This window comes from Rattus norvegicus, chromosome 2 (genome assembly GCF_036323735.1).
Source record: "Rattus norvegicus strain BN/NHsdMcwi chromosome 2, GRCr8, whole genome shotgun sequence".
In the NCBI taxonomy this organism is placed as follows: domain Eukaryota; kingdom Metazoa; phylum Chordata; class Mammalia; order Rodentia; family Muridae; genus Rattus; species Rattus norvegicus.
In genome coordinates, this window is record NC_086020.1 from 152,876,735 (window position 1) to 152,893,728 (window position 16,994).

Genomic DNA, 16,994 nt, shown 5'->3' on the forward strand with positions numbered 1-16,994 from the left:
AACAGTTATTTGTTTTTCTTTAGTAGAGAGCATTTCCCACCATCCATCAGCTAACCTTTCTGTTAAGATGAGAGTGTGTGCTTTTCAAGTTCTTAGAACTGTGTTTTAGATATACCAAGCTCAGTATATCTACATTTGGATTACTTTAACACAATTACTTATCTTTCTTTCCAACAACATTTAGGAAAGCTATGCTATGTGCCATTACTGGGTTCTAGAACTTTATTTGTGACATAATCCATCGGGGGCCTTTTTGTGCCAGGAGCACACAGAACTGTAGTGGTCGGAGATAAGACAAGAGGAGTATTATGGAATATAGCTGGGACCCCTGAGACTATCCAACTTCTCAGGTTCTCCAATTAACAAAGTGGTATCATGTTTGTTTATAATTGTTGTGACCCTCCTACACACTGTAAAGGATCTCTAGATGATGCATCACTAGAAATACTTTTCTAAATATGCTTGATTAAATCTGTGAATGTGGAACCCACAGACATGGAAGTATATATATATCTTCTGTGTGTGTGTGTGTATGTGTGTGTGTGTGTGTTTGTGCATGTGTTTCTCTGTATGTGCCTGTGTTTGTCTCAGCGCGTGTCTCTGCTTTTCTCTCTGTCTCTCTCTGTCTCTCTGTCTCTCTCTTTCTCTCTCTCTCTCTCTCTCTCTGTGTGTGTGTGTGTGTGTGTGTTTGTATGTGAAGAGGATGCAGTAACTTTGACAGAAGAAACAGACCAGAGGCAGAGACATTCAACTCCAGCACAGGAGATCAGATGACATTTTCAGGAGGAAACAATTGCTAAACTTAACTATGGAAAGCCAGTAGGACTTAGCCAGCCAAGAGAGAACATGGAGGATGGGTGGCATCATGAGCAAGGTAAGGTTTAGGCAGACAAGACAGCATAAGAACAACTGGGGCTTGAGGGGAAGAGTAACTGGATTATTGTGTGGCTGGCAAGTGATTTGGAGAGACAGAAAGAATAGAAAGAAAACACTAATAGAGGATAGTGGACAATTGAGTGTCAAGAAAGAGAATTGTAGGCCACAGGAAACTTTCCAGAAGGGTTAAGAAAAATAAGTCCTGAATAAAAACTAGCAGAAGTTCCCAAGGAAGTGCTTGGGAGAGATAGGTCCATTGGATGCTTAGGGCAGTAGTCAATGGAGATAAATGTGGACATCTATATCAAGGAATCTGAAAGTGGAGCAAGAATCAGATTGCAGATTTTTTAGGTATGGTCTCACTGCTGTGATAAATGTGGCTTAGGGGAAAATGGCTTATTTTGGTTTGCAGTTCCCTAGGGATACAGTTCACCACCACGGAGAAGACATGACTACAGGCAGAGGAAGCAGGCCAGCAGGAACAGAAAGTGTGCTAAGATACTAAGCTGCAAGGCCACACCCCTAAGACCACACCTCCTAATAGTGCCCCACTCCCTGGGCCAAGCATATTCAAACCACCACAGTCCTATTCCATCAAAGGGTCCCTCTTACCTCCCTTATGTGACTTTTCTGTTTATGATACTTGTTGTGATTTAAATGTGAAGTGTTCTCCATAGACACTTTAAACACTTTGTCCATAGCTGCTCGTCCTGTTTGGGAAGGTCTTGAACCTTTAGGATGCCAAGCCTCCCCCAAGAGACGAAGGTGTGCCCTTGTTGGAGAAGGTGTGTCACTTCAAGTGAGACTTTGAAATCCTCCTCCTAGTTGCCTGGAATCCAGTCTTCTCCTTTTGCCTTCGTAAAAAAAAAATATGTAGAACTCTCATCTCCTCCAGTGTCATGCCTGCCTAGACACGGCCATACTTCTTGCCATGATGGTAATAGACTGAACCTCAGAACCTGTAAGCCAGCCTCAATTAAATGCAGTCCTTTGTAAGAGTTGCTTTGGTCATTGTGTCTCTTCACAGCAATGGGAACCCCAACAGGGACACTAGAGAAGGAGTCGAGGGCCAGGATTCCAGCAGGTAGGACCAGTCTTGGCAGAAAAGAGGAAGTAGAGACAAAAAGGAAGAATAAAAGAATCATTGAAATGCCTAAGTCTTTTGAAGCAAAATATGAAATATGATTTCCTGAGAGTAAAAAAAAGTGACTTGAGACAAGGAGGAGACATGACTCAGACAGAATGGAGAACATGCTGGTACAATAAGGAGAAAGGACCAGAACCTTGGATGGAGGCCCTGATATCCCAGGGGAAAGCCCAGGAGCACAAAAACATATATGTCCAAAATCTGACTGCACTTTTGAGGTTTTCTCACTGATGCTTGACAGGTCAGGGAGAAAGAGGAAACCAATCAGAAAATATCACCAACCTTGAGGTAGGAGCTGGCTGAGTGGGAACCGTTAAGGAGCTGGAGAGAAGGGCAGCAGTACACATGGCTCAGGCTGAGCAGAGAGAAGCTAGTGGCCAGAGCTGACAGCAGAGGAAGCCAGAGGCCAGAGCCGACACACAGAGTCCTGGAGGCCCGAGATCAATGATTAGAAACAGCAAACTGGTTTTGTTTTATTTCATAGCATTTACTATAATGGATCAATTTTCACAGACACTTGAACTGCCTTTTACTAAAATGGGGAATCTAAAGAAACTTACTCCTTACAAGTGATTAAACTACGGACTGTGGGTGCAGGGAGAGTGGCTTCCAAGTGCTGGTTAAGTGTAGTGACATTTTCCATCAGATTAGTGTTTTAGGAAAGCGGCACTTGAAGTCTAACATGGGGAGGCTTCGTGAGAATGAGCTGTGCTACAGTCAATTGTTTGTGTCTCGGGCAGGTTTCCACCTGAAGGGCTGGCGAGGAGGACCCGTGAGGCTCACAGCCCACAGTCACAAGCCATTTGCCTGCCTTGCCCAAGAATGTCTCTCCCCAGCTTGAGAGTCTTAGTTTCGACATTCTTAAACCCTTGAATTATTATTGGTGGCGGCACATTTAAGGGAGTTAAAAGGTAAACTTCCCACAATCGTCCTGCTTTTCTTTTGTTTGCCCGTTGGCGCTTTGTCAGCGCTTGAGTGGAAGCTCTCGCTGCTTGAGAATATGCTCTTGTTTTCTCCTAGAGTATGGCCCCTGAACCCTTTCTGAGGCCCCCAAGCCCTTTCTGAGGCCACTGACTGTCTTCTCATTTCTGTCTTTACCTACCACAAGTGCGTTGACCCACAAACCAGCCTTCTCCCTCAGCATCTATATACTCTCCAGACACATGCGTGCTTTTGTTTCCTGGTTTCCGTCTCTGGAACCTACACAAAGGCTTAGCCACAGTTTCCCAGTCCCACAACTTTCATGGGTTTTCTTGTGTGGCTGGTAAATGCATGTATATAAAAGACTTTATTTTTTTTTTTAAACAGAAAGCCGAATGTCCTTCATTGATTTGAAGTGCACACTCTGGTAAGATAATAGGCATTTTAGTAAACACTGCTCTAAAAACACTTTCCTCACACCATTTTCGTTTGCCCCTCATAGTACTTCTGATCTATACCAACGGACATCTGATAAGACACCATTATTATTTTGCAGGCAGGATCACCAAAGCTTAGAGCAACAACGGAGCACCTTCTATTCACAGAGTTACTGTCAGAGTCGAGTTTTGTACCCAGACAGGCTGAGCTCAAACGTCTTCCTTCTCCGCTCTGCTGTGCCTCTTAAAAGTCATTCAGTGGGTCAAGTTTTCCAGACCCGAGACCATCAGCTTGACTGGTCCAAGTTCCGCTTCCCATCTGCCTATGTTCCCATCCTTTTTTCCGTAAAGTGCCTCCTTCAGCCAAGAGGCTCTTTACAATGAGGCACAGGATTTGATTATTGGCTTCTTTCAGCCTTGCCCACCTTCAATTTCAGGGATCCCGATCACAACGCAGTTCTACCAACCTTACATGTTCCACAAGGGGGCACTGTCTGACCATAAAGCTGTGGTGTTTTTGCCTGTAGGCTAAAATACAACCAGAGTCCCCCTAATGTTTTCATTCTGTTATAAGAAATGACCTTATTCAAGCTACGTGCCTCATTGTTATTTCACGGAGAGGAAACAAAAGTAAAAAAAAAAAAAAAGGAAACCATATAATGTTTGTGAACTGCTTTACCATAATTCATTCACGAGGTTTCTGTTAGGCTGTATGGAATCCATTAAGCAGGATATTGAAGCTTATGAATGGAAACCTAGTAATTCCTCTTTAATAACATGAGTATCTTTATTTCTTAAACTTTATTAGGCACTTACTCAAAACATTACTGAAAAACGCTTGTTAATAATATGAATGATGATTTTGATTCCGTTTGCATTATTACTGTGTCTAAAGGCCCCAAACACCAAGTCTGGATTATTCACGGAGGCTGGGAAAATGGCTGGCATTTGAAAGTAAATCTTTGTGCCGGAGCTTAAGTCCATCTTGACACTTCTCACCAACGCTTGTGTGGAAGGTAGAGGCGCCCACCACAGTGATCTTTTTGTGCAGCAGACGCTCACACGTGAGCCTTCAAGAGGTAGTCACCTCTGAGGGTCACGAGTGACTGTGCTTGGCTTTCTATGGGAATAAATGGAAGGAAACAACAAACATGAAGGTAAATTTACAGCTCAGTCTATCTTGTCTTCCTACTGGTTAGACTTCTGAAGATGGGATTAGTGTGTCCTAGTCTACCTCTGTACTGCCGATGAAAAAATCCAGAAAGATTTTTGATTAACATTTGGAAATACACCCAAGAAATCTACTAAAGCTCTTGGGATTTCACAGCAGAGTGATTTAGTATATGAGAATTGATCAGGACTCAGGAAGATCCCCTTACTTGAAAATTTAAAGAGAACCTTCATCCTGCATGGGATGGAGGCCGGTGGCAAAAAGGCTCAGTCAGGTCTGAGGAGGCTCATCTTGCTGGTCAACCTCTGTGCAGCAGAGAGCTATGTATTCCTGCCAGAAAAGGGCTCTGTGTAAACAAACCAGAAATCTAGCTGGAAGTTAAATTAAAAAAATATTGAAGTTATTTTGATAAAAACCTAATTCAATTGCTCTCATTTAAAGTGACTTGGTATGTCTAGAGACACAGGTGACTTTGAAGGCCATCTCTAGTGAAGACTCTCATGATTACATCTTCTCGGACCTCTCCTCTGACACATGGCCTCTGACTCATCTAAATTCCTCCTTGAAAATCCCATGGAGGAGGTGACTCAGCCATACCAAAGCAAGTAAGTCCACAGTGGAACAAACTGAGGCTCACCGCAGCTCTGAGAAAGCCCATCCTCCAGGCTCACTGTTTGCCTGAATCAGGAGTGGTCCTGATATGTACTCAATCACTAGGACCAGGGACCTCAGAGTCATCTCAGCACCCAACACCGGCTCTTCCAAAGCTTGAATGCATTGGTCCCCCTGACTCCATATCTAAAAGCACATCTTTTTTTATTTTCTTCCGTCTCATGTTTCAATTTATTTGCAGGTCTCTGCCTCTGGCCTGACTCCTGTAGCAGCCTGTAATTGAGTCCTGTTTCCTTCCCTAACAATGCAGCTCTATACAGAAACAGTTACTATCAAAATATAGATTTGATTGTAGAGCCTTCTGTTTAAAACCCTTTCATAGCTCACTGTACACAGCCTAAAATCCAAATCTGAACCCATGATCATGGTCCACAGAGGCCTATAAATTCTGTCTTGTCTTTTGGCTGGTATGACCTTACGTGTTACCACACTACTAGATTAGTGAGTTGCAAAATTTTTTTTTAATCTTTATTAACTTGAATATTTCTTATTTACATTTCGACTGTTATTCCCCTTCCCAGTTTCCGGGCCAACATCCGCCTAACCCCTCCCCATCCTCTTCTATATGGGTGTTCCCCTCCCCATCCTCCCCCCATTACCGCCTTCCCCCCCACCCGAGTTGCAAAATTCTTACCTAGCATGACTTGTGATGTTTCTCCAAGACATCTCTGATCCCCTATCTAGAGGCTCAGTGCTTACATCCTAATTCCCCACTTACCCCTTCCTGACATCTTCTCAGCCTATTATTTATTAACTTATTTTCTATTTATTTTCTTTCTCTTCAACAATGCAACCCTCAAACCTAGCTCAGTAAAACTCACTATGCATAGCAGGTATACAAAAAGCATGACTACTTGAATAATAGAACTTGTCTACAACTCTCAATGTCTTAGCTAGAGTTTTACTGCTGTGTACAGACACCATGACATGACCAAGGCAACTTTTATAAGGACATCATTTAATTGGATTGGCTTAGGGGTTCAGAGGTCTATCATCCTCAAGGCAGAAGCATGGTAGCATCCAGGCAGGCATGGTGCAGGAGGAGCTCAGAATTCTACATCTTCATTCGAAGGCTGTTAGTGGAAAACTAACTTCTAGGCAGCTAGGGTGAGGGTCTTAGGCTCATGCCTACAGTGACACACCTACTCCGAGGCCACATCTCCTAAGAGTATCACTCCCTGGGCTAAGCCTATACAAACCATCACACTCAATTCTTTCAAAATAAAAAACAAAAGAAGTTCCTATTTTTCCTCTACTACTTCGAAATACCAAATGTGTAGTGCTTATATGGTGATTATCTGGAGACCTCTTATGTTTCCTGTGGACATCAGAACCCACTGAGACACACTTGCTCTCCTTTGGTCCTTTGCCAGTAGCTCAGGATGGTCCCCAGAGGCATGTTCTCCTCCCAGGCACTATTACTGTGTACCATCTCACATCTCAACCCTCAGATCTTGCTGGTCAGTGAAGCCATTGTCAAAGACTAACAAGCAACTGTATATCAACTGTTCCTCTTTCATTGGTACATAGATAAAAGCCACGATACTCCAATTTTCTCTGTCTTTTCCCTATTTTCCTAAATTCCTTTTTTTGTATGAGCACACAAAGTATGGATTTCATCGTGGGAAATCCATACATGTATGTTATTTGGTACTAATTATGAAAAAGGTAGAATATTTGTGCTTTGTGAAGCTGTACCTACATCCTCATGCTTCAGTTCATTCTGTGAAATCGTATTAAACAGTATCTACCTGGGGTCATTGTGAGGGTTAGCTGAAAGAGTTCTATAAATTATTTACCTGTTGCAAGACCTAGTAAATGTTAGCTGTTGTCAGGTTATGTTTTGCTATGTTATGTTATGATAGGATATTTTATAACACAACAAACTTCTTTTCTACTTATCTATGGCTGCACAATGAAACATTTTTAACAATGGCCAATATTATATCACAGATTCCATGAACTGGAAATGCAGAAAGGGTCCTGAGACTATACTTGCCTTTCTGGATCCATGATGCAGCGATCCAACAGCCGAGAAGAGGTCAACTGGAGGCTACGTACTCAGATGTCCCTCAATCAGTGCTGAGAACCAGTGAAGCCTTGTCTGGGATTCGGGGTGGACCATTTACTTAATCTCCCTGCACTCTCAGCATGTTGGGTAGCTTCTAAGGGTGAGTGCACTAAAAGGCAGGTGGAAGCTGTGTCATCTTCTACACTTCAGCCTCTCTTCTGTCTGTGTCTCAGATTCAAAGCTTGGTAATATAGATACTTGGTAACAAATGGAGGGATATCAAGAATCACTTCTTACGAAAGTATGTATCTTCTTGTAGCCATACTAGAAAATGCTCTATGCCACTTTCCAAACTGAGGATAAAGTAGGACACATGCAAATGAGCGATTTGTGTTCTTAAATTAATTTGCATTTTGTAACTTAACACCCTTGACCATGTCTTGAATGAGAAAATATTGGAAGACATGTTCTCTTCTTTATGAAATTGTGTAGTTAAACTACAGAAGCCATACGTTCATGTTCCCATTGGCCAGAAGGAGCTTGATTTGGGAATGGGAAAATGCCATCCTTAGCATGAGCATTACTCTGCTATCTACCACAGCAGCCCTGGGCTCTATCTACCACAGCATTGATCGGCTCCTGCCTAACACAAGTAAGTGAACTGCTTACATTAATAAAGCTCAAGAACATGTATAGGAAAATAAGAATACTGTTGTATAAGAGGTACAATTCCAAATATCTGGAATAAAAATGTTAAAGACCAGGCATATGGAAGGCAGGAAAGCACTGGCGAATTTGTTCCATTTCATGGATTCCCCAGATTTTTATCTGATTCACACCACATGAACTCTAAGACTTGCTGCAAAGCTCTTGTAATTAGGACAGTGTAGTATTGAAAGAAATGTGAGGTGAGCAAGACAGGGAAGCAGTAAAAAGGCCAGGAAAAAAAAACCAACTCACATCTGGAAATGATGTTTAACAACTGACATTTCAGAACACTGGGAATATAACACCATTTGGTAAATGGTACTGGGATAAATGGTTAGCCAACCCCACCCCCAAAGGTGTAAGAATCATAATTTTACATCACATAATAAATGAAGTGCATGTATAGATAGATTAAAAATCAAAAGTCGATTTAAAAAAATTAAATTTGTTTATCCTATGTCTCAGTGTGTTTTGCTTGCATTTATGTCTGCACACCAAACACATGAGGCTTACTCTGGCCTAGTCAACATAAAAGATCACCACATTGGTTATAGAAGGAATCTAAAAGAAAACAAAGGGAATCCAATTTAGAGATTGGATATAAGACGTCAATGGAAGAAGAAGTGTAGCTCATGCTTCACTAGAGACCAGGGAAATGCAAAAGTCGTAATTCCAGGACTGTCCAAGACCAAGGTCTAAAAAGCCTCCAAATGCCAAGTGCTGTTTCGGAACACAGGTTCCTGTCCACTGTGAGGAGAGGCAGTGTCACCTGGCTTTTGTAACACCTGGTGAAGCTGACAGGTGTGCACCAGCATTTCCATTTCTTTATAAATGTACATATATGCATATCAGGAGAGATAGAGGAATGCTTACAGCACCATTTCTGCAAACCCTTTCTCTTAGCCATTCCAAAGGGCAAAACTAGGCCAGGAGGCTTAGTAATTGCAGTATAAAATAGACAGCAAAACATTTCACAGACAAGAAAACTTAAGCCAAAGCTAGTGTGGTACTTTTGAATAAGAATGCCTCCCATAGGCTCACATATTTAAAGGTTTAGTCCTCAGCTAATAGAACTGTTTGGGAAGGATTGGGAGGTGTGGCCTTGTTGGAGGTCACTGGGGGTGGGCTTTTGAAACCTCTCTGCTTCATAGTTGTCACCTCAACGTGTAAACTCTCAGCCAGTGCTCTAGCCATGTGACTGCTTGCTGCCATGCTCCCTGTCATGATGGTCATGGACTTTAACCTTCTGGAACTATAAGCCCCAAATAATCTTTTTCTTCTCTAAGTTGTCTTGGTCATGGTGTCTTAGCACATCAATAGAAAATTAACAGCTACAGTGTTCACCATAGGTTCAGTGTGTAAAAGCACTCGTTCTGCAAGTTTGATGACCCGAGTTCAAAACTTGAAACCCATAATGGATGATGAGAGCTGACTGATGAGTCACCCTCTAACCTTTTGTTTTCTTCTTAGATAAAGAGAATGACCTCATAATGGTTGAAACCCAACAGCCTACTTTAGACTAGAAGGTGAGTCTGAAAATGGAAACCATGAGCCTAGAAGATCAGGTACCATTACGAGAGCTGTGACTAGCCGACCTTCATGTTGATTTCTGGGACAGTGGAATCCACTTGTGTTTATTGTTAAAACCTCTGTCATTTCCTTGTGTCCTGCTGCATCTATTTGCTTCTGTTTACATCTGATGCTGGAGCACATGATATACAAATATAAATAAGATCTAAAAATATGCAAAGCCGCCTGCTCAAAGGAAAGACTGGCATGTCGTGGTGAACAGCCTTGGCATAGTAATTACTAGTGAAATGGGGTACTGGGAGGAGATGGAAAATGCACACACAATATATTCTAAATTTTATTTTTTCTTTTTGTTCTTCTTATATGTATTAAAACACTAGTGCAGTACTGGTAGGACTCCAAAATTGAAGAGTCCTCTGGGACTCTGGGAGTAGAAATCATGTAGGGTTAACCTACAGACTCTATCCTCTACCTACCTCTCACACCTCTTGTGACCCAAGCTGGATAAAGAGACATAAACCTGATGATGCTCTTGACTCTTTCCCTTGGAGGCCCAAACATCTCTCTATCTCCATCATCTTCTTCATCTACTTATCTCCTCCATCTTCTTAGCTCTTTGTTGACTCTCAAAGAGACTCAGAGGTCCAGAGAAAGCCAGGCTTCAGCCAGAAGCCATGATTCCTTTCCAGGAGTCACCTCAACCTCCTTGCTTGGAAAGGAGGAGCAGAAGGAGGAGGGGGGATTCTATCTTCCCTGGACCCTGGGTTCACCTGTGCTTCTACTGCTCAGGAGGCTTTCCTGGCTGGGATGGTAGTCAGCTGCAGAGGTTGAGTGTATCATGAGGCCAGCTGCTGGTGCTCTGGGCTGCCGTTGGCCCCCACCCCCCACTAAGAGAATGTCAAGTCTGTTGGACATTCAAGAGCAGAGCATCTTCTTCAATGACAGGGAGCGATTTTCCTCTATAGTGCTTCATGGACAGGTTGATGGGATTAGACAGTATGCCTTTCGTAAAAGTCATTATAGACACGACCACTTCTATAAAGATGAAAGTGGTGTTTTGGGGAAAATGCCAAGTTGCAAATCTGAGGTGGAGAAGATGTTCCATTAACCTTGTATCTACTAGGCTGTCTATTAATTTCAGATGATAAAGGGATGTCAGATAAAGCCAATTAGCATAAAACATTCTTAGTCAGCTCTGCAAACCTTCAACAAACAGCAACAAAGATGAAGGGCATTTGGGAATGGACCTTTTCCAAGGGGTTATTGAAAGTGATGCTGTCTTCACTTGCTCTCCTCCCGTGTGCTCGCCATGCTAACTCCTAAGGCAACTACTAAGTGCATTTTGAAACCCCACTCATTGTTTTTTTCCCCTTATGATCCCATGCCCTGCTTTTCTTGGCAGAAAAGACAGAAGGTAGTATATCCACCAGATACCACATGGTATCCAGCAAGCCTACTAGTCCCTCTATCTGCTGGGAGCTGCTACTTCTGTAAACTTCTATATTCTGCAAGATTACTGATGAGATTTCTGCTTCAGATTAACTCAGCAACAAGGAGAGAGGGCTGGGGCACTATGGATGAACATTCCAGCCATATCTCACAGCCTTCCACTCAAAACAGGAAGCCAAACGTAGGGTCTGCACATGATCCGCACTTCTTTAATGAGGCTCATTCTTAACTGTGATTCCACGCCTCCATGAACCCCAGCCTGAATCCACAGAGATGAGTCTACATGAGACGGTGACTCTGCCTCTCAAATATAGCTCTGCATATACAACTGCAGTTTCTTAATTTTAATATTTATTTGTGTGCATGCGTGCATGTGAATGAGCGTGTGTGCATGCATGCATGTGAATGAGCGTGTGTGCATGCATGCATGCATGTGTGTGTGTGTGTGTGTGTGTGCGTGTGTATGTATACGTGGTGTGTTTGGGAGTGCAGGTACACTCAAGTCACAGTATAAGTGTGGAGGTCAGTTGATTATCTTTCACTGTGGATCTCAGGTCATCCAGTTTATACGGCAAATGGTTTTACCCAGTGAGCCATCTCTTTTTTTGTAGTATATCTTTGACTTTATTCAACCAACTTCTCTTGATTGCAGGGCCTCACTCATGATAGAAACGTGTTCTATCAGTCCATTACACTCCTAGTCCAGATTGCATATGTGCCACAAAAGCACCAGGGCCTCTACTTAGTGGAAAACATAGAAAGCAGGCAAATAAAATGGGCTGTGGAGGAGCTGTCATGCTGTGGGTACAGTTTTAGAGTGAAGGTTTTGGCTTCCCCAGCCGAAATCCACCTTGTTGCAGGTAATGTTTTAAATGCTCACTTCATGCTTGGATTGTGGCAGATGAATGAGGAAGACACAGAAAAGTCCAGTTTTGTAATTCTCTATTGTTGTAAGAAAACTTGGGGTGAGGGCTGTGTTTTGTTCATCTTTATCTTTCTAGTGCTTGGCACATAGTGGGTGCTCAATACAACTTTTTGATGAATGAAGCAATATCATCAAACAATTAAACAGTAGATGATTGTATCATATATAATAATCACCAAGTGTAGAAGCATAGATGCTGAACTATGATGATTCAGGAATAATGGCAATAATCAGCATTTAGCACATGCCTGCCAACCAGCAGTTTCCCCCTTGTACTTTGCAATAGTCAGTTGATCACAGGAGTGGATATTTACAATGTCTTTGACTCTAGCACTTCACAATCTCCAACAGTTTGAACACAACAGTGTATATGCAGGGGACTGTCCAAGTCCCCCGTGTTTCTGCTGGACAGACCAATGGAGATTCTGAGGGTCCCTGGCTCCATCTACTTCATTGCTACTTCATTCTCAACCTGTCATTTTATAGAATGTTCTCAGCATTGGCATTAAGCTAACAAACGAGGGAACGGTAGAGATAGAAGTGAAGTTCAGGAAATGCCCATTCTTCCCCAAAGCTCTCCTGCTTCCCACTCTCCCCACTTCTGGAGGTCCAAGCATCCCTTGACTTGTAGTTGCATCATTTTAACCTGCCTCATTTTTCTGACCCCCCTTTTTTGTCAAATCTCCCTCGGCCTTCCTTTTACAACCTCTTGTGTGACAGTGGTTAGTGACCAGTAGATAACCCAGGGTAACCTCCTGCCTAAAAATCTGCAAGATAAGTCATATCTTTATATTGATTGCTATGTAAAGGAACACATATGTCAGTACTGGATAGCTGTCAAAGGGGAAAGAAAAAGGCATCTATGGGGCCTACCAGAAAGCCTAGCTTTAAAATTTTTGTTTATTGTGGGCTCTGTGTGTGTGTGTGTGTGTGTGTGTGTGTGTGTGCGTGCGCGCGCGTGCGCACAAGTGCATGTGCACGCGCACGCCCACATGCACATGTGCAAATGAGTCTGAGTTTGTGATGGTGTGAACTATATATGACTGTGTGACTGAGTGCAAATGCATCCAACTGTTGGGGTAAGAGTATATGTAGAGACCATGTAGGTGATGAGTGGGAAGTGTATCCAGACACGAGGAATAACTGATATCCAATTGCTTGCAGTTGTCATTCCTTGAGTCTGTAGTTCTAGTAGCTATGTCCTGGCCTACCTGGTTCTAGGTACTTATAATCACAGGCCCAAGTGCACTTGGAGAAGTCAGATGCCAGGCTATGTGAGTGTTGAGTTGGAAGACTCTGGACTTGGGTTTAGGCCACAGATAGCACAGGATGTTGGCTGGGCTGTGGTGGGCTTAATAAGTTTTCTGGGTAGATCTGCAGAGACTTTAGAGAACTAATAATGCCAGAGAGCATCTTAAATCCATCCACCATGGCCCCAACTTCACCCAGTGGGCTTGAGAAGGAATAGAGTGTGTCCAAGAAAATGGACAAGACTACCTTAGTCTAGATGCTCTGCCACCTAAAGGGAGCAGTAGCTGGTGGGAGCATAGGACCTTGGGTATGTGCCAAGTCCTGCAGGAAGCTGCGTGGGGTATGTCTGGCACAACAGGAGAACTGAGGGACCAGCCTCTACCCTGTCCTGTCCTGTCTTTTGCCTGCCCTTCTCTTGCATGCTTAATCCTGATTACCTTTCCTCTCTGCCCCAGCACAGACACCGGTGGGTGCCCAGTATTTCAATTTCACCAGATTTCTTTCCTTGTCTGAGGTTAGAACTCAACTGAGGGCCTCCGTAGAACATAGCTTATCATGTTGACATTGGTTTATTGGGACGAGAACCATAAGGTCAGCTTTTTCTAGAACTATTTCTCTCCTCCCCCATTCATCTGAATCTCATAAGCAACTGAGAATACCTGGGTAGGCCTATGGAAAATGAAGATTGCCTGGCCCAGGATTCAAGGACACAGTGAAATGAACTTTGAAAACTATTTGAAAATACATGGCATAATGTAGCACTGAGAAAGACAACTGGGGCCCAGGCTTTTAGTACTGGGTGAGGTAGGTAGAAGTTTCCTTTGTCCAACGACTAGGGCCATGAGCCAGTGAGGTCTAGTATATTCTTCAGGAGTTCAAATGTAAGCACCCATCATTCTATGACCTTGGCCAAGTCACTTAATCCATCCAAGCTGAGTTTTCTACTTTCTCTGTGAGAACTGAAAGAAACTACTTTGAAAAAAAACATGCCTTCCATTGTAAAAGTAACTTTTATTTGTCAGATGCAATTGCCATCTCAAAAGTTTACTGGTGAGGAAACTCACCCTTTCTAGCTCTTCCTGAACTCTGGCTGACTAGTTTAACTTAGCTATTCTGGCTTGAATTCCTCTCCAAGCAGACTGATTCAAACTGGCTTCTCTCAGCTTCTGACTGAATTGCTTTGCTTGACCTCTAACTAACTCTAGCAATCTGTTGTAATCATCTGGCCCATTCTCATTCTCTGGATCATTCTGTCTTCACCTGTCTAGCTTGCTTTCTCTGCAACATTCTGTAAAATTGTCCCAGTAAAAAGTACCTCTGAATTCCACAAACTGAATTGCTACCAACTCAACTGCCATGAATTTGACTCTACTGCCGTACAAATAGACCTTACCTCCCAACACCACTGCTTCCTGCTACAAACCAAGTTCACCTACATTGTTTGGGATTAAAAGTCTGTGCTAAGGGTGTGTCTGTATTCCGTAGACCTAGAAGGACTTTGGATGTGATCTCTTGCCAGAGCAGCCATGTTGCTGGATTAAAATTTCTCTACCTCCCACTGAACAGGCCTTCCATAAGTGGTTATAGCACTGGGTTACACTGTTACCTTGCTTAATAAGAGATGGGTGAATAGGGCTCTTTGAATACATTGAGATAGACAGAAAGGAGGGAGAGGGTGAAGGAGGTGGTGGGGATTCACTCTTTAGATTTTCTTTATCACCTGAAGACACTTAAATCTTTTAAGTGTTGAGAGAAGGGGTTACCTGTTGCTATCCTTGCTTTTGATGGATGAAAGATATAGAAGTAAATGTGCTTTTGTGATTGTCTATTTAGGCTGCAAGGTTTCTGATACTAAAGGGCTGTGTGGCTGGTTCCCAGCATCATTTGCCTCTGTCAAATTTCTATACCCTTATCTCATAAACACTCCTCCTTCAAGATATTAAGAAAGGCACCTAATGACATCTAACTACCAAAACAAGACATGTGTGTGGTGATATGTGGGGTTGACTTCTTGAAGGAGAAAGGGTGTGTCTGTTACCCCAACACTTTTATGTGAAGATGGGAATATACTCAGGAGAATAGGCAGGAAGCTTGTAGGCCAGGAAGCCTGGAGGACTCTGCAAAGCAATGATAATAGAATATGCTTTAAGGTGAGGGGGAGCATTGACTCTTAATAGTTGATTTGGGACTTTCATACATGAGCTGTGATAAGCATGTGTGCGTTACCACTAAACAAACAAGCAAACAAATAAACACAATTTTTAAATGAGATGCCAGGTCTTCTTGCAAACACAAAATTAATGAAGTTGTCCTGTTTTAAAGCACCCCTCCCACACCTACATTTCTAGAGCTTTGGTGTTTTTTAAAACTCAGTGGTTTGTGAGTATGGACAAAAGCCACAATGGGTGACAAAGGAAATGACTGACAGCCAGGTAAGAAGCACCTAACTGTGAACTGCTCACCTTGTGTTTCCTGCTCCAGCTTGGGATTTTTATATTACAGCTCAGAGTTTAGGCCCACAACCAGGAGGTTAAAGTTCCCCTCATCTGTATTAAAAACTTACTTGAATGTACAGTGCTGGTCAGAAAAAATGACCGGTTTTATGAGGTTTGCTTGCAAACCCATTTGAAAGATAGCTATAGAGAAGAGGGAAGGGCCACTGGAGAGACTGCTGGTCCCCTTGACTAATTACTGAAGACACTCAAAGCCCTCAGAATCCTGGTGTGGGCATGTGTAAATCAGTAACCATATTTCTTGATCCTATAAAGACTAGAGAATATAAATAAAGAATCTAGCAGTGCTGGTATGTAATTTGAGCTCAATCAACAGCCTGAACTGAAGTAAACAAGAAAAGGTCCACTTGGTACTAGGTGAATATGACAATCGTCCTCTACTTCTGTACAGGGACAATGTACAATATCTTTTAAAAACTAGATTTAGACTCTGCTGTGCGTCTGGGCTGAGCTGAGACTCTATATTCTAACAAGGGTGTGTGCTGCTGGAAACTGTGACTTGCCCCCTGTTGTCTGAGGAGCAGAGCCAGGGAGGGTGCTGATCTGATTAAGATCCTGCTGTGTGCTGGCCTGCATGGTGTCTGTAGCTTCGTGCTGTGCTCCATATTTACCATTGTGAGTTTGGGAATTGGTGCTCTGAAGTTAACTTAATGAAATCACAATTATAAAATGGCAGAGGCAAAAATGTAAAATAGACTTACACGCTTTCTACAGATGCACAGCCTGCCCCCAAGCCTTGCTGATGTAATCACCTACTTCTTTGCTGAAATGCTTCTTTTGTGACACTTAGGTATCACTGGACCACACTGAGCCACATTGGTTTTTCACAGGTGATCATGGAAAAGAGGAAGTGGGGTTATCATGAGAAGATAGTCATCTGACTTATGGGGACACTGGGTTCTCTTTTATCCCTGTTCTCACACTAAAAAGAGACTGTTGTATTCCAAATTATAGAAATCAATACAGAGATGGCAAGAATGAGTTACTAGGAAAAAGATAGTAATGGGCAAGACCAGAAAAGATATCTAGTAAATAAAATAAATAAACTAACAAATCTTCAGGTAGACTGAGCTAGATACATACCATACACTTAAGGCACACACATATAGACAAGCATATAGACACACAATGATATACACAAATGCATGCACACATACATAGGCACACACACAGGCACACACACAGACATACAGACACACACATTGAGATAATTACAAATGTATGCACACATACATAGGCACACACACAGGCATACACACAGACACAGACACACACATTGAGATATGCACAAATGTATGCACACATACACAGGCACACACACATAAATACACACATATATACATACAGACGTACACATACATTGACATATAAGATGTAAAATAT

At 42.6% G+C, this 16,994-nt stretch overlaps 1 long non-coding RNA gene across 2 annotated transcripts; it reads left to right on the plus strand.

Annotated features, from left to right (window-relative positions):
* The first annotated feature begins 269 nt into the window (after positions 1 to 269).
* LOC120100839 (uncharacterized) lies at positions 270 to 10,169 on the plus strand. Of its 2 annotated transcripts, XR_005500997.2 has the most exons (5): positions 274 to 2,934; positions 3,332 to 3,371; positions 3,501 to 5,157; positions 7,178 to 7,395; positions 9,414 to 10,169. It is a non-coding gene; the product is annotated as an uncharacterized LOC120100839 (long non-coding RNA). The 2 variants fall into 2 exon arrangements; XR_005500998.2 differs by lacking the exons at positions 3,332 to 3,371; positions 3,501 to 5,157 and having other exon boundaries at positions 270 to 350.
* Positions 10,170 to 16,994: the final 6,825 nt, after the last annotated feature.